General features: G+C 32.4%; 1 protein-coding gene across 3 annotated transcripts in view; it reads right to left on the reverse strand.

Moving 5' to 3' along the window:
* The window catches only part of fz2 (frizzled 2), a 200360-nt gene that overhangs the window by 27754 nt on the left and 144794 nt on the right, over positions 1-27812 (reverse strand). For all 3 annotated transcript variants that reach the window (XM_088264024.1, XM_088264026.1, XM_088264025.1), the window contains one exon: positions 14612-14711. The gene's annotated coding sequence lies outside the window, so the exon portion shown is untranslated. The remainder of the gene's footprint in view (positions 1-14611; positions 14712-27812) is intronic.

Consider the following 27812-nt stretch of genomic DNA (forward strand, 5'->3'; position numbering starts at 1 on the left):
TTATAAATGTGAACGTACATTATAGAAACATAAAAAAATACTTTTATTAGAAAGTTTTAAAAGAAAAATCTAGGCCGGAATGTTAGAAGCTTCAAATGGTGGGAAAGCAAAGTCGACGTGAACGCGATTACTTTAATACCTGTCGATGCTCGAATGAATCATCGGATTTTAAAACAAAGCGGATTAAGTTCACTAACTTTGGTCAGCTTATTGAATATTTTCTCGGAACCTCGCATTTCCGTCTACGGGAGGTGTGAAAGGTAAACACTGGCTGGAATTTTACGGGGATTATCCTAAATACCTGGCTTGACTCAGATCATAATAATGTAGAAGGTCAGGTATACCTACATTAAGAGCCTAAGTATCTATTCCGTGAGTATTATTACCTCTCATTATTAATGCATTTTCAGGTAAAGTGCACATGCGAGTTATTTTTTAACTGCTCTTTAAGCATAAATCGTGTACGAAATGATTCCGTAAGCTTCTCTACCTTTGCATTACACACATTAGACATTATATCAGCAGCACGCGGTAGTTAGGTATAGTAAAATGTTTTTGCAATCAGTCTTCGCCGTCGGCTTTCGGTCGTCTTTGGGAGATAGATTTTATTGAATAAAATGAATCCGAGTAATCCCGGGCTTCATTTGTCCTGCAGACCTATGAAAGGGATGAAGGGATGATGTAGAAGGAGCTTTGGGGAGGATGTAATCCGATTGCCTGATCCTCAATCACCGAAGGCCGCGGGCAAGACGGAATACACTAATGCTCCCTTTGAACACGTATTCTGAGGGGAGACATACTGATTGGAAATCTTAAGAAATCGAATAATAATTATCGTTCCTGCGAATCGCTACAACGCAACAACGAAGCGGTTCTAAAATGCAATCGCCTCCGAATTTCCATTTGCGGGCGAAATGAGTCACAGTTTCAGTGTGTGGCTCGGTCCTAAATGCCGAGCAATTAGTGACTTTCAATTTAGACGCATTAGAGCGCCATAACTGAAATCCTTTGTTTATTTAAAATTCAGTTCCTTACAAAGGTCGCTGAAGTTAGTGGCTCGGGCTGAAATAACATAGCGCAGGTGTTCCGCGTTACTTTGACTTGTCAAACCCGAGCCCGGTAATGAAGAGGAGGCGATTATGTAAACGGGTAAATTAGAGCCACTGCGGAGGAGGTGACAAAGCTTTCGCATACTACTCTAATTTAAAGTCAAGAATACGACGCGGTGACAAGTTTAAAATAAACTCACTTTTAAGTCTTCAAGTTTTTCCAGACTTAAAGGGATCCTAGAACGAAAGGACCAACAAAGGGAGTTGAATTTTTCCGAGCGCGAAACTGCCACTGAGAGAAATTTAATTGCAAGGCCGCGGCGGCGGGCAATGTCTGGGCTCCGGAGACTGGAGTCTGGACCACATCTCGGTGAATAAGCCACCCATTAAACTGCTTACTGCTTAGTAGCTCTAGTAAATCTTTGGACAAGGAGACTTTGTAAGGGTTCGTTCGTTACTTCAAAGTAGGCTCAACTTGGATACGGCTAGAGGCTAGAGTTAGGAATTAAAATACTAGCAAAAAACTCATAACTACTAGCCAAACATTTCATTAATGAAATGAATTTTTTGAAACACTGTACTATGCCATTTTATCAATATTATAATTCGGTTTACACAAAATAAAATAATACGGCATTCGAAGATCATTGAAACGGGGCAAAAGTGATTGACGGGGATTATATCTAATAAGACAGGAGTGATGTCAGATGAACGGGATTATGTTATATGCGACATTTCCGTCCATTTAGATTAGACAGCAACAAAAGGCTATTTTTTTCTGGCAGTACTTAGTACACATTTTAAATTATAACACTATTATTAAGGCAACCTAGTTACTACACGGTTCTTAAAGACATGTCATTTTATTTGTGGGGATATAGTGCTCTAAAAGAGAATGAAATAGAGTAGGACTCGATTGACCGCGTTCGGTTTATCGGGAAAGTTGCTGATCCAGGAAATATCATTTGGAAATGTGCAAGATAATAAACAAGCAAAAAAAACCATCATGCGATACTTAAAGTAACATTGAAGCACATTTTATCATTGAACATAACGATAGTTATATTTTTGCAGAAAAGTGGCTTATTGATTCCTTGGATGATGCACTAAAACTTAATTTAGAAAAAAAACAATTATGATCCCTTTTATAATTTGAAGTAGCTTATTTTTTATTACATGTTATGTATGGGAAAATAAACGAGATCGATTTATAACACTGATTATTTAATGTTTACACTGATGAAGAAATTCATTAATTTGGGACACTTTTTTCATCATCTCGGAAAATAATAAATTAAAATAATGATGGCAATTAAAAATACTGGAATCTAGCCCTTTACGCTTCGATCAAATTGTCCAATGATTGCTCATCATTATTTCTAAAACAGGGCATACAGACCATACACGACTTACATTAAGTTCGATCTTGATTGTCACTTTGTATTCACCGTGAATATTCAGAAAATGAGATACACGATTGTCAACTTAATTCTGAGTTCTTTACTTCGATATTTGCTTCTGGTTGTAGTTAGTATGCAAGATGAGCTCACCCAATACAACTTGTTCACGATATCCTACTGTTTCCCAACGCGACAAGGACTGAAGACATAAACGGATTGCCACCTTAGGGAAATCACCGACAGTAAGTTTGAGCAGTTTTCGAGATTGAGGAATTGATCGAGGTCTTTTCTCTAAGCGTCCGCATTTAAACGTTCTCGTGTTTATTTTGTGCCTAGTTATTCCGACATGTTTAGAGCAAACACGGGAGAAGCGCGCGTGTCCGCTGGTCGCTTGAGCACGCAAAGCAAACAGGCTACCGACTAATTCTCGAACACTCCGTTGCTCCATTCCGGAGTTATTCAAATATTTTAGAAGAGAAATTATGTTGATATTTTGATTGGATCACGGATGGTCCATAATTTATGGGAAACAAACATCGAGCCAGGGTGTGAAATAAATTTATTGGTTTACCAAATTATAATACAAAGTGTATATTAATTTACTCATAAATATGTAGATAAGTATAATATGTATGCTGGGTTATTTTTTCTTTATGACGGTTTCCACCGTCAGAACTGGGGGAACGTTTAATGCGAATTCCGTGCAATATCGGGGTAATTATAAAGTGTTGCTCCAAATTGGAAAAGGGCGAAATTGCGGAAGAGGATTTTTTTGTCAAAGCGTGGCAAAATAGAATTTTCATCGATGCCTATTATCTCAAACTGTGGATACTGGTAACTCGTGAATACCGGTATCTATCAGGGGCGTGCGGTGGCTGTTTTCAGAAGGGATGCTGATGAAAAACAAGTAGGTATTTTACTTCAGAGATATAATTGCATATCTACATAATGTAGATATGCATTTATTTCGCATTTATATCTAATAATAACATTTTAATTTTAATGTATTTTCGTAGTACCCACAGCAATTTGTATGTTCTTTACATACGTACATATTGTTGAACTGTACGGAAATTGCGTTTTATTATGTACTGCTTACACAAAATTTTCAGGGATGCGGAATATCCACAGCATGTATAGACGGAAGGCGATGATACTCATGCACATTTTTAAATTCGAACGATTTGCAAAAGAAACCTAAATAACTCAAGCAACTTTTCTTACCCCAAGTATACACCCTTCTTTCTGAACCTAATTCTAGAATCGCTGTCATAATTTGAAAGATGATAAAGCTAAACGCATTTAAACTACGAAAAATTTATAATTATTTTGTTTGTAGATAAAAATAAGACTTTAAATTGGCATAAACATCTTCTCACTGGGTGACTGCCAAATAAAAAAAACCTTTCTTCCTTCCTGATTTCCTGGTGTCTTTGTCACACAACCTTAAAATTAAGTTTATTGATGGTCATATTATCGTTGAACTTTTGGTTCTAATATGTAGTAAATAAAAAGGTTTTATTTGAACAGAGCCTTGCCAAACGTAAAGATTTTTCAATGTGACAAAATACTAATATTTTTAGGGATGGCACTTATTTATACATGTTTATTAAGCAAAAATAAATATGGAAATGTTGGGGTGGATGGAGGTGAGATGGTCAGGTATCCGGGTTGAAGCGAGTCAGGGTGCAACCATCACACGTGAATTAATGCTGCGACACATGAATAAAACATTAATTACATTGTCCATTTTATACGTATGTATGTATGTATAACAAGACCAGGGGATACTTTAAATAGAGCCAATCACGAGCATTTGGGAAATGCTTCAAAGTTTAACCTAAACATTCACGTACCTAGAACGAACGTGGAATATTTTATCGTCACCTCCGCGTGTATATACTAGGATATACACAGTATATACAGACTGTATACTGCACGGTGCACACCCCACGAAACGGAGGTAAAAACTCAACAAAGGGGGCCGTACGTTGAAATAATTATTGCTAGGCTATTTACGGAGATGTGTTTTCAAAAACATTAAATAAAATTCCGAATAAGTACTACGTATAAATGCTACTCAATATTACAAATTCACATAAAAATGTCATAAAATAATGATACAGTGATCCCTCGCATAACGTACTTAATTCGTTTTTTTAAATGACACTCACGTTTTTTTAAATGCAATTTTTATACATTTTTTTCCATTAGTTTCACTCTCTACCCCTTATTCGCATTCAATGGTGCATAGGGCACTGTACAGTATATGAACAGTGTTATCTTGATAAATTAAATAAAGGAAAAGTGATTAGCCCAGCGTTCCATGTAAAATTCCAGGATAATAAAAATAATAAAAAAAATATTAAAAAATCATTTGTATTTTTTTGGCCTCTGAGAATGGATCATGAGACCTCTCGCATGGTAGACAAACGCGCACTTGAGTTGAAAAGAATGTATCTAAATTTTAAATGTAGCTACGAGATATTATGTAGTCAAAATATTATAGATTCATTTAAAACGTTTTTCATCATACAAGTGCGTTTAGAGCATTTGAGCGGCAAGACTAAATACGACACAGTCCGTTGTGTGAACCGAAGCTCGTTGTTAGAGTCGCGTAACGGACGAACGAAAGTTCGTTGTGCGCGGCGTTCGTTATGCGAGGCATCACTGTAATCTGACTGCATCGGGGTTTCAGAATTAGTGTCCACAATCACTTTATTTACACAATAAACAATGGCACTTAAGCGCGTAGTGTGAATATTGCCAACTCCGTATCTTGATATTTGTTCTCAGCGTTTAACGACCGCTTTTTTAAAATGGCAAATGTTATTTTTGTCCGACATTGTATACTTATGTATGCGCATATTTTTTTACGATGATAACTGTAAGAAGTGATTAACGAATTCCTTTATCCCCGAATAATCTACCAAAAGTGTTTTTTTTATTTATTGTTATTTATGATAAGTCTTAATAAAATTAAGCTCGACTTTTTCTTATAAAATATCCAAACATTTCCATTTTATTCACAATCGTCGTAAAATGTCAGAGAAATCTCCTTTCAATACTTACTTTCAATAAATAAAGCTTCTCCTGATAAAATCAGAAAATAGGCTACAACATTTTGAGTGTGTTCAAATACTTGTTCACAAATCTGGATTATCTCCAACTATGGGAGTTTTTTTTCAAATAATTTTTTTGACATCTCAACATACATGAAGAAGATATCTCACCAATTGATGTCTCTACTGAAATTTTAGTGATTCAAGCACTATGTTTCAAAATGGAACCATATTTATAAAAAAATCCAAGAATTTTAGTAGTGTGGTTGTCAATCATGGGTAGAATTGGTGAATGTTACACGTGTGTAAAGTGGTCACTTAAACCAGCCTATGACGGTCGTAAGCCCCGTAAATGCCCAGACTTCCATATTCTTCTTCATCTATGTTGAGATGTTAAAAAAAGAATAAGAAAATAGTCTAGTAGAAGCGCCATGTATTTATTTATGAAAAAATCATTAACCAACAAACTAACTTACTAACCCGCCCCGCCGCTTCCACGCAGGGGTAGGCAGAGAGAATATAACGCCATGCCGCTGGCTTTTCAAACAATCTACGCCTCTTCCACATTCATGCGTCTCAAATACATACCCGAAAATTATTCCGACTCCTGACCTGAGTAATTCCAAGTATTTGAAATACTTGATCATGACAAGTTTTCCTCTACTGTATTTCGCAACCACATTCACCTCATAAATTTGTTTTGCTGTTCTTTCTTCAGTCATTAGTTCCACATGTCCAAACCATCTCAACACACCTTTCTTAATTTTTTCGGTAATGCATAAGCATAATGAGATAACTCAGCCTTGCATTTTTCCTTATTTCACCATTCGATCATCTATCGTGCATCGTTTTGCCGCACATTCGTCTGAGATTGGTGTGGCGTTCTTTTTCTCTGCCTATCCCTGCGGGGAAGCGGCGTGATAGTTAGTTAGTCTAGAGACCGTTTGAGAGTAGAACCAAAGCGATATTTGTATAATACATTCTCGTGTGGATTGTATTCAACACATGTGCCCTAACAGTGTTACAGAAATCGTTTAAGAATGATATTAATTGTTTGGATGTTTTGAATGCTAACATAAACCTATAATTTGAAGAAAAAAAATTGAACGTACGATGATCTTTCATAAATAGGTACAAATACATACCATGTACAATATCAGATAGGTGGTACTTGTATTTATCTAAGTTATGATTTAAAAATTAAAATCTGTAAATTTTGTAATTACAAAAAATACATCCTATTTGTATACTAGATGATATTACACCTTCCGCGACAAAAGTGAAATTAAGGCATTCCTTTTTAGAAGTATCGATAATTTTATCAACTAGCTGTACTCAACCACGTGTTGTTGTGGCTCAGTATACTTAAAAGGAAAATAAATTTGATAGAAAGCACACGTTTCTTATTTGTATAATTTCACAATGCTTACGAAGCAATGAAAATATAAAATAAGAAATAAAAATGAAAAAACGATGCAATAAAAAAAACATTAAAAATGCTAAACTGACCACATCTGTCAAGAAGCATGTTGTTCGCAATGAGAAATTTTAAATAATGCGTGAGTTACTACTACGTTCAACAGATGGCACTGCCATAAAAAATCATAACTTTATAAATTCTAGGTAAAAAAAAAACCTGTCACATACATTCATAAAAATATGCTAATTTCAATGCGATCGGTGAATAACGGTGAAAAACGGCGGTGTTTTGAGATTTTGAACTAATATTTATATTTTTATTTCTGTGAATGATTTTTAAATAAATCATAATTAATCACGTTTTGGTTGATTGGGTTATCATGCCGCGGTATGTCAGAATTCCTACCTGGCGATATTTCAACAGCACAGGGAATATAATTGGTATGCTAGCATTAATAAAAAATACAAGTTTTTTCTTGCACATTGATATTAAAACGTGTCACATGTCTTGCTATTATTGTACGAGTATGTAAGTACGAGTATAAAAAAACTGAATGTTTTGACTTTGAGAGGACTGATTAAACAAAGGTTGAACAATATTGAACGAGAGTCGTGCATGTTTACTATCTGTGATCTGGAGGTAGGGTGAAATCATGGTGGTCCACAAATGGTAGGAGCGCGGGCGCGGACGGGACGTGACAGAAATGGTACACAATAGGGAGATAAAATAACGGATAACGGTGGCAATAATCAAATGAAAATTGTAAAAATATTCCACTTTTTAGTCGTCCATACGATTTGCAAAGAAAAAAGTAAGAACTCATTATTGAATAAACCTTACTTTTTACCTCAAATATTCTATTATTGAAATAATTTTTTCGTTGTCGATACGATTTGCAAAGAAAATTACCTTCTACAAATTTATTAACATAAGAAGAAAGGTTTCTTTATTGAATAAATCTTACTTTTTTAATCAAATATTCTATTATTGAAATATTTTTTTTCTTTGTCTATACGATTTGTAAATAAAATTTTCTATTAGAAATTTCTCAAGAAAAAAAATATAATTAAAAAGTAACTTTGTTTTAAATCACAACAAATATTTTATTAAAACTTAATTATAATGTCTACCAGTTTCGAAGCTAACCGCTTCTTTATCAAGACTGATTATTATTAATTATTTCGTTGTCGATACGATTTGCAAAGAAAATTCACATATAGAAATATATTAAGGAAAAAAACCTTAAACTAAAAATTCATGACAATTGTTTTGTATTGTTAGGGTATTATGAAACTACTGTTAGTAGTTTGATAATGCCCTAACAAGGTGAAAGAATTGTCACGATTTAAAAAAATATATAGACAACTGAGTAGACCGTAAAAATCATCGTTTGATTTTTATATTTAAAATATAAATTATAGAGTTCTACAAATTCTCCAAATCAATAAATAATAATTCGATTTAAGTTTTGTATGTGCTGATACTTCTTGGTGGAACTGCATTTTATAGAACAAGTATGTAGTTTATTCCACATGAATTTTATTTGACCAGTCAAATAAAATTCATGTGAAAAAAACAGCAGGTTGTTAATTTATTCAATAATAATTCGATGTTAAAAATGGGATGGGATGACCTATTACGCAACTACTTTTATTTGCGTTGCTATTTGTATTGTCAAAAATAGTTTCCAGATAGATTTATTTCAACCCCAAATAGTAAGAAAATAGGTCTCCGTACACAAGACTTAATAATGTTATACCTTTCTTATCTGCATACGCTTTGCGTTATCTTGAATAAGGGATGTAGGTTTTTTATTATTTATTTATTCTCAACTATAAATACCATGGAAGAATGGTTCCTGTGTAAAAAACAGTTCTATTTAGATATTTAAACAAATACGTAAAATCCTATGCGTATAAGATAAAAAGAAAACCTTTATCACTTTATGATAACACCAAGCTAACAATTGACATATAATTTTGCAGAGAATTTATGTAGGTATTTATTTTTATCATTTACTTTGAACTGTAATGATATAGGTATATTTTAATAAAAATTAAACACTTGAAAAATCCACTTAATTGAGTTTTATTTTTATTTACGACTAGTTTCGAAAACGACAATTGTTTTCATCTTCTGGTACAAATTAAATTGAAGTTTTAATTTGTACCAGAAGATGATAACAACTGTCGTTTTCGAAACTAGTCGTAAATAAAAATTAAACTCAATTAAGTGGATTATTCAAGTGTTTAATTTTTATTAAAATAATAACGTCATTCCACAAAGTTAATGCCGAATCAATAAATAATATGATATAGGTATAGATTTTATATTTGAATTTGATTTTTTTTAAACTTTCGATTTTCAAGCTTTCAATTACTCGTTTCTTTTAAAAACCATATTTAATATTTATTTCGAAGAAAAACTTTTTTTTCAATATAAAAGCAATGTTTTAAATAAATAATTCTATTACGTTTAATATTACCTAGGTTAATGGAAAATTATGTTGGGATTTATCGTATATTGGGCCTTAAGTAGACTTTTCATAAATATTTGTAATATTTCCATTACAGATTAAAGATTTTTGACGTCAATTTAGGACGGCAGTAATACACGAAATTCTAACAATAATTTACCAGATGCAATTTTTCTTTTGTTGGTAATAGAAGCTAGTTACTACATGATATACATAGATGCATGCATTATGCATGTACAACTATAGTATGCAAATTATATGTACCATTTATTTGGATTTACATGTATGAGTATACATAAACTGAATTAGTGATATTTGGCAACGATTAAATAAAACAGTTTGTTTTTGGTAAGATACGACTTTGAGAGGCCCATAAAATGGCATTAAAAAGAAAAATTACGTCATTATACCGATAATCCCGGAAAGCACATGTCTGGTTATGGCGCTAAAAAGCTTATAATTCATTACTGCGTTAAAGCGATTATAATACGAAAATATTATCGGTTTTTATTATTCAGATTGTTTATTTAAACTCGTATATTTGGGAGTGAAAAATACAACATTTTCCACAATATTTGTCTTAGCATTATTTTAGCAACTAGAGGATCGTTCTTAGAAGGATAAAAGTAGACTTAAAACAGGCAAAATGCGATCCCTCAGAAGAATGTGCGGCAAAACGAGTTTTGATAAATGTTCGAAATAAAGAAAGAATGCAAGGTTGAGATAAGCATTATCGATAAAATTAAGAAAGGTGTTTTGAGATGGTTCGAACGTGTGGAACGCGTATGAGTGAGGTAATAACGGCGAAAAAAATTATGAGGCAAATGTAGTCGGAAAAAGAAGCAGAGGACTACCGAGGAAAACTTGGCACAATCAGGTATGTCAAATACTTGAAAGCGGCCGGGTCAGGAGTCGTAATAATCGTCGGGTATGTATGAGGAGATGGATAAATGTTGAAGAGGTGAAGAATATTTACAAAGACAGAGTGGCGTGGCGTTCTATTACCTTTGCCTACCCCTGCTGAGAAGCGGTAGGATAGTTATTTGGTTAGTTATTTGTCTTGGCATTATTTTAGCTTTTAGCAAATAGACCATTTTGGAAGTATTTTTAAGTGTGTTTTTTTAAAGGAGATCTCGAAAGCTGTCGCCTTGATATAAACCACACGTTGTTGGAATAAGCCCAAATATGTCAAGTTGACAGTTGCAGGTAGGGGAAGGTAGCTGTCCGGGGACCCTTTGGTGTGTGAGTGTTCCTTAGTAGGCACATATAGCGTGCTCGTGTATGGGGCGCATTACTGGATCGATAAATATACCATAGGTCTATGGTGGCAAGTATCCTGAAATATTGCAGATCGCTACGCTAGAAATGGAGATCGGAAATTCCAATCTAAAATGCAATAGAATTCGGTGTAATCTTATTTAATTAACGACTGAACACGTGAATATTGTGATGAATGCTTAAAAAAATGACACTAAGGGCGCTTGTGCACTACACGGAATTTTACTGTCCGGCAGTCCGGTTAGCATGATAAACGGCTTGGATTGGCTTGCGCTTTTGGCCGTCTTTCTTCGGATCTTTGATCGGTGCGTGATCACGGTGCGCTTAAATTCGATCACGCTAAACTGCGTACTCGCTTTTCTTTAAAAAAAAAAACCGGACTGCCGGACGGTAAAATTCCGAGTAGTGCACAAGTTTTGAAATTATGAAGCCAAGGTGATCAATCCTGCACCCGCGATTTTTATATTATATAGAAGTGGATTTTATTTGACGGGATATAATTTACCCAACTAGTCAATCATCACGCCACCCGCGGGGGTAGGCAGAGATAGTAGAACGCCGCACCAATCTATCTTGGTACACAATCTTCGCCTCCACCACATTCATGCATCTCCTCGTATGAGACATACACGGGTATTATTCTGACTCCTAACATGACTATTTTCAAGTGTTTATTATAAATAACGTAAGTGAAAGAGGTCATGGTGAGGTACATGAATGTTATATTGGAAAGAAAATGGAGAAGGAAGACTAAGTACCTCCTGTAAATTATAAAATAAAATAAAGACAGCATAGCTGCAATGTCTAAGGTGCTCGATGTTGCGTACTCGTCTACTTTTTGTCTGATAGCTACATCTAAGGTATCCCTCGAGATAAGTTTATGTTATTAAGTACCTATTTTATTAGTTAATTTATAAATTGTTAAAAACCATTATTATTTTTTTTTTCGCGCGTATGGTAATGAAAAAAATTCCTTTTCAAAAGTCTCCTGGGTGTGCGAAAGTATAATAACTATAAGTGCGAACAATATAAAGCCAGTATAACTCCCAACTATAAGTGCTATTCAAAATTAAACTTTTTTAATCGGCAAAGCACCCTAAAAAAACTTGTATTATGTAGAAGAGAACCCATCTGACAATTTAGAAAAAGTCTTGATTGAGTTGAAAAACAATATCCTGTCAGTTATATCTGAGAAAATGGAGAGCAAAAAAATAAATAGAGTAAAACTAAAAGTTTTATTAGTAAACTTTGAAGCGCTTTTTAGGAGTGTTATTAAAGAAAGTAGTGTAACGATAAATTATTGAAAGCATAGAAAAAGCAGATCGGATAAAATAAAGCCCTTGATATAAGATATAAGCAATTTTATTTAATAGAAATTTTGAATTTTCAAGCATAAGTGGTATAGAAATTGATAAACCGCACCCCTTAGTCATATTAATTATTTTATTTATTGATTCGGCATTAACTTTGTGGAATGACATGTTGATTATTATAATATTTAAATTAAACACTTGTATTATACCACTTAATGAGTTTTATTCCATTACACACGACTAGTTTGGAAAACTAACAATATGCGTATTAATGTAAATTAATGTTAATTAATAATATGCTTTTTCAAAAAAATAACCGTTATTATCTATGATTCCTTTTACAAAAATTCCCGTTCCTTAACCCCCCTCCCCTCTTTTTATTACCCTATCAACCTCTATATTAACCTTAATATTTTTTGCTCGTTAGTTTTACATTTCACCTGTAGATGATTCACCCTTGGTCATATTAATTATTTTATTTATTGATTCGGCATTAACCTTGTGGAATGACATGTTGATTATTTTAATTTTTAAATTAAACACTTGTATTATACCACTTAATGAGTTTTATTTCATTACACATGACTAGTTTCGCAAACTAATAATATGCTTATTAATGTAAATTAATGTTAATTAATAATATGCTTTTTCAAAATACAAAACCGTTATTATCTATGATTCCTTTTACAAAAATTCCCGTTCCTTAACCCCCCTCCTCTCTATTTATTACCCTATCAACCTCTATATAAACCTTAATATTTTTCGCTCTTTAGTTTTACATTTCAACTATAGATGAAAATATCTGTTAGTTTTCGAAACTAGTCGTGCTTAATAAAATAAAACGTATTAAGTGGTATTATACAAGTGTTTTATTAAAAAGAAGATTATTACTATTATTTATTTAAAATTTACTTGCTAAATACAATTTATGTCATTATTTTAATCCTATTCGATATTTTTTGAAGCACCCTATACGCGCGGGTATTGCTTGAATATTAAGATGAATTTAAAGCGATTATTCAAAGCATGCATAATGATAAGGTGACTAATACTGTGAAAGAGTTATTACTGACTACTTTCCAAGTTACCTGGTAGGAATATTTGTCATTGTTACATTATGTAGGTTACTAAAAAGCTCGACACCCACATGACACATACAAGACAGTACCTACAACCAAAACATCAGAGTACAATAATCATCATTGTTCACAAAATTTGGTTAAATTTGGAAGAGATTAATTGTTTTACTAACAAAATTTAAATACACCATGAATGTTAAATAAAATAATTAATATTTTAAGGAAAAGCTTCGTTATTTTCCATTTTCAAACTTCAAAAATAACTTTGTTTTCAAATCGCTCTACCGCTAATAAGAAAGTAATTTTTAGCTGGTAAATAAGTTTGTTAATTAAAATTAATAATTGGAAATATTTTTTTTATTTATCGCTTTCTTTTTGAATAAGTATTTCCGATAAATAAGTATATTTTCTATTTTAAACGACACGTAGATAATAACCGAAAAAAAACTACGGCTTTATTCCGAAATTGACTTAAACATATTTTTTAACTTTTATTATAAACTATATATAAATGAATGATTTTCATTTTTATTTTTTTGAAAGCGGATATATTGTAACAAATAACATTAAGTGACTAAAAAAACGAGAGTAGGAATCGTAGATACTAAATCGTGATTAATTACATAGATTTTGTCAAAAAAATAAAAGAAATAAATCTAATGGCGTTTAGAGGAAATTGTCCAGAACACAAAGATTAATTACTATCTATCGGCCCTTTCACCCGCCTTCAGCTAGTCACGGGAGACAGAGAGAAGCTCTATTTGTTATTTTTAAATTGGGATATAACACTTAAAAGTAAATAAATCTTGCGCAAGACAAGCCGAATGGGATATGGCATCAGCCTAACATGTCGTTTCATCTCAATCCTCGACGCTCCCACAGGACAGAAAGAGACTCCCGTATCTCAGACAGATCTGTCCTTCGAGTGATGCGATTAATGCTCAATGATACTGGACCCATTTGGCGCCAAGTAAATTATGCATCTGGCAAAACGTATTTTAGGGCATCTCAATCTCGAGACTCGAGATCTGTGCGAGGCGCAGATACATTAGCTGAAATTTGCGTAACCTTAGAAGTAGTTTCAAAGTGGCCAGATGCTTCAGAATACAGAACTAGTCTGAGCTGTGCGATGAGCTTTGCTGAATGGAATTCGTAGTCTGAAACACGTCTTCGTTTAATATTACGAATTTCAATGTAACTATATTTATAGAGCATTGTAGAACAAAACTTGACGGTTAAGGAAAACATATATATATTATATCCATTGTTTTTTAGTAATATCATACGTAATTTTATAAATATAATTTATGATTTTAGGATCATATTTATTTTAACCTTTTGAAGTGTATAAAAATTTACTTGAACTTGTTTTTAAAGCACATTTCAGTAACTCGTGAAAATATTTTAAATAACACATAATAATGTTTCACATCTACCTAAATCTCATATTGATAAAACCTTTCAAATAATTGAAAAAAGTTTCAACTTGCCATGAGTAGTAGATGCAAAAAATATAAAGGTTGGAATATCTCACCTAAATCTTGAAGAGGGTCAGCATCAATATTTTTTGATCTGGAGTAGCATCGGATGGGAAATGGAGCATAATCTTTTTCCTGTTCGAAGCCTATCTGTATCTGTAACAAAGAAAAAATAACGCTTGTCAATATTTCATCCCACAGACTTGTAATTTTAAAATAACTTACAACTAAATGACTTGGAAAGTAACCTTAATTTTACGTAAAATATATTTTTAATGTTTTTTGCTTATAAAAAATATTTTTTCTATCAAGGGACCACGGTTTCAACGGTCAACCGTTGGATATGTAAAGAACAAAGGAAATGTTTACTTTTAAATTATTTTATGCACGTTTTTAAAACGCTGAATTTCAATTTTAAAACTATTGTCATTTTCTAATTATAGGAACTTGCTTTTTTGCAATGTCGGTGGATCTAGTATCAATCGATTTAGATTGAGGATTAAATGTATGCAGGTACCGTACCATACGTACATACACAAGGGTAATGATATTTAATTTATTGAAAAAAAAATTGTATACTACCACGTCTTGAGTTTTATTTCATTACACACGACTAGTTTCGAAAACTGCAGTTGTTTTTATCGACATGTGAAAAGTAAAACTACAGTTTTATACAAGTGTTTTTTTAATTAATCAACATGTCATTCCACAAAGTTGATTCCGAATCAATAAATAAGACAAATACCTTAGTTGTTTGTTTTTTTTAGGTAAAATTAACTGGTATTCATATTATTTTTTGACATCTCATCAAAGATGAAGAAGAATACGGAAGTCTGGGCATTTACGGGGCTGACGACCGTCATAGGCTGGTTTAAGTGATCACTTTACACACGTGTAACATTCACCAATTCTACCCATTATTGACAACCACACTACTCAAATTGTTGGAAGTTCTATATATATATATATATATATATATATATATGAACCAATTTAGAAACCTTGTTCTTGAATCACTAGAACTTTACTAGATACATCTATTGGTGAGATGTAAAGAAACTTTTTATTATATGAATATGAAAATAACTCCTGTAATTGGAGATAATCCAGATTTTGTGAACAAGTATTTGGACACACTCAAAATGTTACTGGTATTATTTAAAAATAAATGCATTTTGTGAGGTATGTATAATATAAAGATGAGGTATAGTCGTATACAGTATATACATAGATGAGGTAGCTTATACTAGTAGTGTCTGCTGTCTCAGGACGTGTAGACATTAAAAATTCAGACATTTCAAACCGATCTTATTGGTCACGAGCTTCCAATTTCACGAAGGCCTTCCGCAATTTGCATAGAACAAGTACACCTTCCTGAATCAATTATCGAGAGACTCGTGCATGAATATTCGATGAACGAAATCGTGAATGAGATTTATTAAAAGTCAACACTGTCAGACTTAAATTACAATATTAAAATCACAACGCGGGAAGAATGCTGATGGCCATATTGTTATTCTAAGGAAATGCGTTTTTTCGTAAGAAGCTTAAAAGCGATAAACCGTATGGTTTGCATTGTCTCACGTCTAGCCCTCAACTACAGGGGTCCGGGGACAGTTTCTCAAAGTCGGTTATCACTATCACAAACCAAACGACGCTATAGAGCCAGACATAATCTCTATTCATACGAGTTTCAGAATTTCAGTTCTAGAATTTTCACTCACGAATTACATGAAATTATAGTAACTTTAAACATAAAGAGTAAATCCACTCACGAGTAGGCATAGGCTATGAAACTTTTAAAGTTGAAGCCTGAGTAGGGACATGATAAATGGTGTTGCATAAGCCGTAGCTAGATTTTAGAGTCACTTAGACGTTAGGTAATTCAAAAAAAAATCTCTAATCACATGTCAAATTACTACAAATATACTAACAAATAAACTATGAAATGTGTAGCTTGACGTTTCTTCAAATTAATATCTTTATAACGATCTGAAAAGCATGATTATAAATAAAACATGTTTTATAGAAATGGTCTGTTAGGAACCTGAAGTGCGTAACTTATCAGCTAGCCTGCACGTAATAAACGGCCAAGTTAACATTTATTACTCAAATCCAGTACCCTGTGCTATACTAGGTGTGGATAATGGTCAGTATAAGAAGAATGTCAAAAAAACTTATAAATTGTTTTATGTAAAGGATATCGTTGCATAATAGCTTCAAGAGTATCACACGATTAAAGTATGTACTTTCTGCCTATATGGAATACATGTTCTGGGTGCAGAGGTTATCCAAATTTACGTCTCTATCGTTATATAATTAACAAAAAAAACTAGCCAAACTAAAATTGAAATGACGGTCAATCTGAAGAAATTTTTTGTGGTTTCTGTTTTTTATTCACCCAATAATACCCAAAATCATAGACGTCTTAAATTATTTGACATTATAACAAAATGTTGAATTGAAAAACGGGATATGTATTCGTTGTTATCTGACAAGTATGGCGAGACATGGGGTGAGAATTCACGGAAACGCGTAAGAAATGTTGTTTTAAAATATAGAGGTTTTCGTAAGAAAATACAGCACAAGGTGTGGTATTGAAAATAAACATTAGATGGAAGAAACATCGCCGGGAAAAGGTGGATACAGTTACTGCATATTTATAGTTACAAGTACGTAGGTAACACTAAACCCGCAGATAGTGTATGCACTGAACAACTAGAAACAGATTCTTTAAACTTGCATATGAATATACATGTCTCGATATTCAAATTCTTGACTATGATTACTTATAAGATAATATACTGATCAAAAGTCATAATGTTTCAGTCCTCCTATCTCCTGTTTGAAATGAAAGAAAGCTTTTTAGAAAAATAAATTGGATAAAATGGCTCCATGTGTTTCTCGTGTTAAAACAAATGTGTAAAAATAAACATTTTTAGTTTGGCATCTTAAAACATAAATGATTTATCATAGTGTTTATATTTGTCTTAGTAATATATGTATAATATTACATAAAGAAAATGTTTGTAGTTTTTTATGTTTGTTTATTGAAACTTATAAAACATATACTGTATTTACGTATTTTTTTTATAATTTAGTAGAAGTTTTTATCTCATATATATATATATATATAATATGAGCTCTTGTGATTCGTTGTGAGATAAATTTAGAATTAAAATATATTCCTTGAGATAATAATGGGTATGTATGTTATATGTATTTATAACCCTAACCTATTTTGGGAATTATTGAAAAATAAAATAATATTTTTAAACTCGATACTCGTGGTTCGACTTTATACGTGATACTCGTAATTCACGAAAAGGCGCTTCAAAAATCAACCAATTATTATAAAGTTAACTTACTGAAATGTTATTTGAATATTTCAGACGAGTACTAATAATAACTAATAAATTGAGCGACAACTAATACCAACAATAAAGTTAACAGAACTTTCGAATTACCTTTGAAAGTTAAATAAAAAATGTTTTAAAAACTTTAAATTTTCACTTAGTAGTCAGAAAGTAAAACCGAGAATATTTTTGAAAGGCATTTCGAGGATTTTTTTACCTTAATATCTAGAAACAATAACGAGTTGTTGAGGATTTTAAGTTCAGGTAAGAAATGTCCATAATTAGTGATAATGATTGTTATCTTCGGTAGTTCAGTCAGTATTACCAGCTCAGAAAGGAAGATTAAGTAAGTGCGATTATTATTACTATTCAGGAAATAGCACATTTGAACAGGAAGCGATTTAACATGGGTGTGTCGTCCCCACTTACTAATTATCTTCTATGGCAAATTGAGCATGAAACAAATAATGGCACATGAATCATTCATTGACAATATACTGGGAAGATATTATACCGTGTTAGTAATTATATCGTTAAAGCGGGTAAACCTCGTTTACTATAAATCATATTCGATTAACGATACGAATTATATTATCGCTTGAGATTTAGTTACCTTAGCACAGGTTAAGAAGATATTATTTAATTATTTAATGATTTCCACCGCTTATGATATTAAGTTATTTTTTAGTAATTGATATAATTTATCTTGCTACATACTTTAAAAAAATAAGCATTGATTAAGCTCCAAGAAATTAATGTTACTTTTATTATTATTCATAATAATAATAATAAATTTATTATTAGATTAAAACCAATATTTTTAGCTTTTCCACTTTTTTTATTTAACCAGCGACCGGGTTTCGTCGTTACCGACATCATCAGACTGGTGAGAGGCTATACAAATTGTTATGTTATATATAAAAGAAGGCAGGAGTTGATAACCATGATTCGATAACCAATATCAAATCATGGTTATCAACTCCTGCCTTCTTTTATATATAACATAACAATTTGTATAGCCTCTCACCAGTCTGATGATGTCGGTAACGACGAAACCCGGTCGCTGGTCAAATAAAAAAAATTGGAAAAGCTAAAAATATTGGTTTTAATCTAATAATAAATTAAAAATGCAATTCCATCACGAAGTGTCAGTGGATAATATAAACCTAATAAAAATTATTATTTTGGATAATTGTATAGCTCCATTTTCGTATTAAAAACTACCTCGAAGGGCGCCTAATTTTAATAGTTTTGATAATATGTTAAGTTTATTAATGGGGTATCGACATATCGTCTAAAAACGATGGTAATTTTAGCATCTCTTAGTTAAATCGATCTCAAGTTCCGCATACATACATTTTAAATAAACCGAGTAATAATATATCTTTATTATACCCTTAAGGCGTTTTTTTCAGGGAATATGTATGAGGTCAAACAATAAATTCTGAGACCATTACGCTAACCATTAAATAAATTTTACATACAAATTGTTTTTCCTACATTTAAAATTTGTATTTTTTCCAATTTCTATTTCATTCTCATGAACTAAATGAAGAGCTTTAAAAAATGCTTTTCATATATACCTACATTTAAAAAAAAATTGTATAAGTTCATTTCAAAAACGTATTTTTATAAGAACAATTCAATAAGTGTATAACATGCTTAATTATCCATAAATTTCATGATAATGATAGTTATAAATAGTTTGAATAAAACCGCATTCCTACAATTAATTATTCCATACTCTATATATATAAGTTTGTAGACGTAAGTACCTACTAATTGCATTTTAATAATACCCATATAATATTTAAATAACTACAATGTTACTTAAGTGTGGGTCATCGTGTCTTTGTAAATCTTTAATTTATACTATCCTACATTACAACTTAAAATTTAAACCAGTTAAAGTCTAATTTCTAAGATAAAGGAAATATTATAGAAAGTGGACAGCGATAGGTAATGTGGGCACTTAGAGTTTTGTACTACGACATCGGTCAAGATAAGATCCATTTAGATTCTTATTATTATGGTAGTTCCTACTACATATTATAGTTATTACCACGCGGTGACTGCCGACGCCGACGGATACGTAAGCGTCATGAGATTGAGTAATTTATTAGTGTACTTCGCGCGGCCACACATTAAGTTTTATTACTACCGTGAAACAATTTCATATCGTTAACACTAAAGCCCGACACCTTTGAAACTGTTTTCTAACTACCAAAATAATTTCAGGCAATAAGTAGTCACGTTCAATGATATTATTTCGTACATACGTATTTATGTAAGGACATCGTATAATCACTGAAAATCACAAATATTACAGTCCCAAATTGAATTGATTACATCAAATTAAGCTATCGGGCAGACACATTTTTAAAGAATAAATCTTGAATGATGAAAAATGCCCTATATTGTTTAGTGCATTTCAAGATTTCACAACATTGTTTAGAATTCACAATATGTTGATTCGGAATAATAGTACCCACTATCATGTAAATATTTTTTAAAGTACTACATTGATAGTACAGGCGAATGAGATATTAACCTCAAATAAATAATAGTTTTGATTTTTGGCATAAATACTCTTTAGGACCGTAGAGGTGAAAAGTGACCCTTCCTTCAGGTGTCCCTTCCCCTTCACCCCATTAAAAGTGTTACTGTCCATATTTTATGATTTTCCACAAAAATGGGTTTAAACTGGCAAAAATTTTCTATTAAACATTTTTTAGGTAAATAGCAATTTACCAAGAAAGTATTACTCGATAGTACCAGTATCATCATCTCTATCGTAATGTACATTTATACATGATGACGATCCATGTCAGCGTCCACACATCAATTGCATTCAAGTCTGGCACGGACGTATTGACACCTATTGCACAAAATATTATATATTTGCAAGACACTGTCAGTTATGAAAACGCAAATAAAGAATCGAAAGTAGTTATTGACTGGTGATATTTCTTACATGCTCCGGTGTGGACTGACTGCTCCGGTTAAAAAGCAACCCATCGCGGTATAAAGGTATTTTATCTTTATTTAATTAGAGAAATTTAAATTTAAGAAATGATGACACATGGTGAGGAACATCTCCGCACGGAGAGAACTTAGTTATTGAAGTCGATAACATAATACCATCTCAACAGTCATAATTTCAATTCAAAAGGAGCATAACGAAAATGGGCATGTAGATATTGGTCAACGATTTCCGAGTAGCTGGACAAAACGTTAATCAATGTACGTGTGATTCAGCTGTACTTTAGCAGACATTGCACTTTAAAAAAATCTGTTGAAGTTTCTGTTGAAGTTGATAAGACGCAATGGTGATATTGAATGATACTGATGTTTTGTGGGTATTACTTTTAAGGATGAAGAAGAGCACAAATATAAAAAATATTAACATCCGTCATCAGCCAGAACTGAAGGAAAAACTTTGAATATCGCCAAAATAAATGAACACTTAGCTGCAACAAAAAAGCTCATTTTATTTTTCCACGCAGTTACCGGTTGTGACACGACAAGTGCTTTTTGGGAAAAGAAAGAAGCCAGCCTAGAAAAAAACTTCTAAATCCTTTATATGCACGTGGTCGTACATATTTTTCATTGTCACCTATTCCAGATATATAAGTAATAGTAACTGCAGGTGAAAAAGATTTCCGTTGCCCTGTATGACATGTTCAATTGTGAAATGCTTGATGAATTAAGAGCAGTGAAATTGCTATTCAAGTACTCGATTCTCATTTCAACTAGCATCCCCTGACACCCACTTTTAGGGGTTGTGTACAACATATGCTCCGGATTTATTTCAAAGCTCAAGAATGGTTCAGTCAACACCTAAATCCCGAAGAGTAGGACTGAGAGATAGTTGGAAATACAATGATGCCTGCAGTCACCACTCTTTTTCCCACATCAGACCATCCCTATTGACCATCTATCTTACACATAGTATCTTGCAGATGCAAATGATTTGTTATAATATACATACATATGTGAATGCGTACGTACAGGGCTTGAATGCACTTGATGTGTGGATACTGCCGTGGGTCAACATCATGTATAAATATATATTACATTGGAGATATTTAATTCACTCAATCATTTATTTCTTTAAATGTATACATTTTTTATATCAAAGCTGTAGGTACATAAATATATATCCGAGAGCCATATAAAGCCGAGAAATTTTGTGATAAAAACAAGTAGGCTGAAAAATCTGAAGAAAGAGTTGAAATTAAGTGCATTTGCACTCACATATTCTCGGTGAGCGCCTCAAAAATGTGGTTTTGTTAAGATGGAAGATAAAAAACGACGGTCATGGACTAAAAACGTTAAAAATTTTTATCATCAGGATATTGCTTCCGTTGTGGTCGGTTCAAAAATATTTTATTAATTTGAAGCACAAACGATAATAAAATAAAATTAACACAAAAATGTAATAATAGTTAAATTTGAATAAAAAGAGTAATGATTTTTAATTAGTTATTTATTTAAAAAACTTATCACTTCTTAAAAATAATGCGTCATCTTATTTTTCCGAGAAGAAAGTTTTAGGATCAAAATGTCTTCACTTCTCTGACCTTTTATCACATTTCGATAAACAAAAATAATATGCTTGTTGATATGAAGAAATAAAAAATAAGTTTATCAAAATAAGTACTAATAAGTTACTTGCGCCTATTATTTTAGAAGTCGTAGTGTAAACGTAACGATTGGCAAATATTTATAAATTACGTATCTTAAAAAAAATATAAATGTAAAGTGAAAATAAGTATCGTGTTATTATAAAAATGTACATCTGTAAAAACAATTCATGTAATATTTTTTTGAATATGTATGAGGATGTTAAATGTATGTGAAAAATAGCAATATAAATATAAATGTGACGTTTTTATAAAACTGAGAATAATAACCAAAACATCTAGAGATTATTATATTTTAAAAATATGAGCACAGGATATTATTAGGTTTCATTATATAAAATATAAGTTATATTTATACTGATATTTAATGGAAAAACAAAACTTGTAAATCATGAATATACAATAATATAATATAAAAGCAATTACTCACGATTGGCAAATATTCATAAATTACATATCTTGCTACATAAACAACACATAATTTTTGATGTTGATAGTCTTCAATCTGCGTTATTAAAACGTAAAGATCTAATTGCTGAAGTTTTCGACGGTACATGTCAGTGCCGCGGTCTCCGAGTCAGAATTTCTGGGTCCAAGCCCACTCTACCACAACTTGATTCCTATTTTTAATATCGTATCGCTTAGGTCTACGAAAATATTACGAAATTGAAACATTTGTGTACATAAAAAGAACTCGAACATATTCATTTTCTAAAATCAACAAGACACTAAGTGTAACAACAAACAAAACACGCTATCAGTGACTTTTCTTGTTATTATTTCAAAGATTTTTAATTCATAAGAGTATTAAAAAAAATTGTAACTTAATAAGCATATATAATATTGTTATTGGCCGAGGAAAACTTGGCACAATCAGGTATAATCGTCGGGTATGTATGAGGAGATGCATGAATGTAGAAGAGGCGAAGAATGTTTGCAAAGAGCGAGTGGTGTGGCGTTCGATTCTCTCTGCCTACCCCTGCAGAAAGCAGCGTGATGGTTAGTTAGTTAGTTATATTGTTAGCTGAAGCCGACTTATCATCATGGAACATATTTTACAAAAAATTAATGTAATTTTCGATAATGATAACGCTTATACCCTTTGCAATTGCTGAGTATACATCGACTATATTCATCGATATTTTTTTTCAGTTATAAAGTATGTGATAAATATTAAAATGATCTGTGAGTTGTCGCAGTAAGAATTTGCGTGGTCCTTTGTAACGGAATGCAAATCGGCTGATAGATAATGCAGGCCATAAACTTGTCTGTTCCTACAGATAACTCCTGGGACACGAGACACTTCTGGGAACTGGAAATTCATTCAGTCAACATGCTAAATCACAGTATAAACATTTCCAGCTTACCTACCTACCAGTCTACTAGTGCAAAGAAATACATATATCGCTCACTCCTTTCAACAACGTCATAAATCAAAAATGGTCAATTTTCAGTTGTGCATGTTTTCGTATATCCCAGCAAAAGTGGCATATTTTTAACCTAATGTTTACCCGCTACAGGGCAGGAAGTGTTGTTTTTGCATTTTGAAGAAAAGGTATTGTTTAATTATTTTTTTAAATGTACTAAATATTTTTCAAATGGAGAAAAAACATTTAGGTTTTACCGAAGATCTGTTGCATAGTAAAAAGTTTAAAAGTGGCTTGATATTTATTTTTAATACATTTCATTATATTCTTAAATTTTAAAAACGATCTCCTGAAAAATCAAGTTTTTCGATATATGACGTTGTTGAAAGGAGTGAGCGATAAGATATACTAGGTATCTCGTTCCCAGATAGTCGAACGGTAAACATGTAGTCAAAATAATTGTTATCCCCAGATTGTGTTCCAAGGGTTGATATGAGTCGCAATAATCGGTGGGTGTGTATGAGGAGATGCATGAATGTGGAAGAGGCGAATAATGTTTGCAAAAACAGGGTGGTATGGCGTTCTATTCAATCTGCCTACCTCTGCGGGGAAGCGGCGCTATGGTTAGTTAGTTAGTTAATATGTAAATATCATATTATTCTAAATTGTTCTCACCCAAAGGATAATAAATGCTTTGATTACATAACTTTATATTAGACTAGGTAACTAATAACGGAGTGCTAAGACATTTAGAGGAAGACCAAAAAATATCATGGATGCTACAGAACGATAACATCATTCCAAGGCATGGCATAGGTGATGTTGCGTATGTTAGAAGGACCTACAACCTGAGGACAAGGAGAGCTGACCCTAACAGTCTTCAAAGACGATAAGTTGAGATGGAGCCAGGAAGAAAAAGAAGAAATAATGGAGTGCATGAGTGTATGAAAAAGACATGAAACATTGACAAATGAAGGAGAAAATGAAATGGGCTAGTAGGTACCGAAATTTATAAAAAAAAACAACTTTGACAGAATAAAAAAAACAGGGGGTTTTATGATATCTCTGACCTGATGTATCAGTCAATTGATGACAAAATCCCATTCGTGTGTTTGGGCTGATATGAAACTATCAAACAATTTTATTACTGTTCCAAATTATTTGTGGGATGTTGGTAAAGAGATTATGTTCACTTTACCCAGAACTGCGCAAATCGCGTAGGAAGGTAGATATGCAGAATGCAAAGAGCAGATAGGTACTAATATACTTTGTGTACAATGATGCTGTACACTCTGTGCACGACAAAGTGCGTGATAATGCGATTCGCAATAATGTTATGAAACGCATGCGGTACGGAGATAAAAAGTCTGCCAGAGAATATTCGCAAGAGGAAATGTGTAGGAGGCTCGCAGTTAGCAGTGCTAGTCGTCAAGCTGTCAGCAAGGGCGCCAGACACATTTTATGATCACAATAGTATATTTCGGATATTTTATTTTTATTTTTTCGAATGCATGTTAGTATAGTCACGTATAAACTATACTCTTTGCACTGTCTGTCTGCTATGCTAGTTGGGGTTGTGGAGGCGTCTGTTGTACCGGCCAAGTCGGGTCGGAATCAGATCTAACTGACTAACTGAACTAACTAACAACTATGTAATCCCTTTCACAGCCTACACTGGGGCATTTCTATAAAATTAAGTGGTGGATTTACAAACTCGTATTTACTTAGATTGGAAGTGACAGGGATATTTAAAGCTTTTAAATGTAAATTCACAGTAAAATCGAAATACAGTTTTGTTTCACATTTTCTATAAATATCGCAACTTAGTTCATAAAAAAATTGCTTTGCAAGAGAAGGTCTGTCAGGAAGCCTAGATGCTTCTGTATCAGACCTGGAAATGCGGTGGGACAGCTTTCAATATACTAAGTGGATCTTTGGTAATTTTGTAAGGCGCTGCAGACAATACAGAGAGTCATAGCAACGAGTGGAAGAGCCCTAACAATATAGAGCAGTGCCTTCCAGAATCCCATGGGACTCTCCACAAAACCACTGGAAATGTGCCAACAGAAAGGAAAACACGACGACCTATGACGACAACTCATCGGCCACATCGTGTGAAGTTTTTCGAGTGGCGCTCAAAGGTCTAACTTTCGTCGAATTTCATGCCAACCAAAAACAAGTTCAATAATATTTTGTCGGCGGCAAGGGGGGATGTTTTTAAACGCCATCTCATCTGACTAGGCATTTACGTTTACCGAATTGATCAAAAATGAACATATAGCAATTAGTCTTACAATAAGTACTAGTGTAGGATATAAAATTGTGGTTTACAAGAAAAAAATTATATTTTTAAGTATTTTAAATATTTTGAAAGTAGAAAAACCTTTTAATCCCTACACACGCACACGCACGGACATGCACGCACACACGCACGCATATAAATATATGTAAAAAATAAAATTTTAATATATTTTCATAAAGATTCACCGTACCAAAATACTTAGTTGTTTTAAAATTATTCTGCTTTAGATATTTAAACTGTTATAAGTGTATGACACTCTTTAATTAATAGGGCGATTAGTTGAAATCTTTTTGGAACCCAAAGGAATCCGAACATCCAAATCGCTACATACAACTTATTTTAATATGTATTTAAATATATATATATATATATATATATATATATATATATATATATATATATATATATATATATATATATATATATATATATATATAATATATATATATATATATATATATTATATATATATATATATATATATATATATATATATATATATATATATATATATATATATATATATATATATATATATCATACATAGGTTTATTGTATAATGTCGAAAGAGTGTCTCAAACAAATAGTCTAATAATCGTCGGCAATAATGTCCTGCCGGGAACAGGATGTTACACTTTGAAGAATGAAGGATGTAGAATGTAGAGTAGTAATACATAATAATGTCCTTCGGGCATAATGGAGGTATAATATATTACGTTATTATAGACAGGCATGCTCATGTACAAGCACATTCGTCTGAAGGAAAGCAAGTGGCGAGTAGCAAGTGGCTTGGCGCCAGTCTACAGTCACTTGATCTCCCCTTGAGTTTTAGTCAACCGACTTGGGTCAGATTCAATCCCTACTTGAGAATACAAATTTGGCAAAAAAGAGTATAGGTTGTTTGAAATACACATTTAAGATAAAAAAACCGTAGAAGTAGTATCTTGAGTTACTAAAATTATTTGAAAAACTAATATACAAAGGTATAATAAGAAACTCATACTACATTTATATCGATATTTGATCTCTTATGTATGTTTTAACTGTGGAACGTATAGAAAAGACAAGCATTATTTTTCAATTTTTTTTTTCTTCTTTTCAATACAGTTTGTCCAACTATCTATTTGCTTTTCAATACACAATATTTAAAGCCCAGCATTCGTCAAATTGGAACTTAATTTTCTCTAAATCCAGGTAACATTTGACGTTATTATTTTTTCTTAAAACACCGTTAATGTATCGAAAAATCAGTTTTTCTTCGAAATAAATATATGGTTTTGAAAAGAAAAGAGTTGTTGAAAGGTAAGAAGTAAAAAAATGTAAAAATATATTTTCAATAAATATTCTAAAAAAACAAAAAAAATCCTAAGAATAAACTATAAAAAAATGAGCGTGAAGACACGTGTAGCCCTGAGTGCGGCCGAGCGCATTCTGAGTTGAACGCTTGAGATCTAAGCCTTAAGGATGTGTTACGAGCAATAAACATACCACTTCTTAGTTCTTCTTTCTCATAGAGTTCCTTTAAGAAAACGGAAAGTAGGTGAAAATCCGATAAAGCTAAATCCGATAGGACCAATTTTAGAATA

This window comes from Brachycentrus maculatus, unplaced genomic scaffold (assembly GCF_059751285.1).
Source record: "Brachycentrus maculatus isolate JH-2025_06_01 unplaced genomic scaffold, ASM5975128v1 h1tg000212l, whole genome shotgun sequence".
Classification (NCBI taxonomy): Eukaryota; Metazoa; Arthropoda; class Insecta; order Trichoptera; family Brachycentridae; genus Brachycentrus; species Brachycentrus maculatus.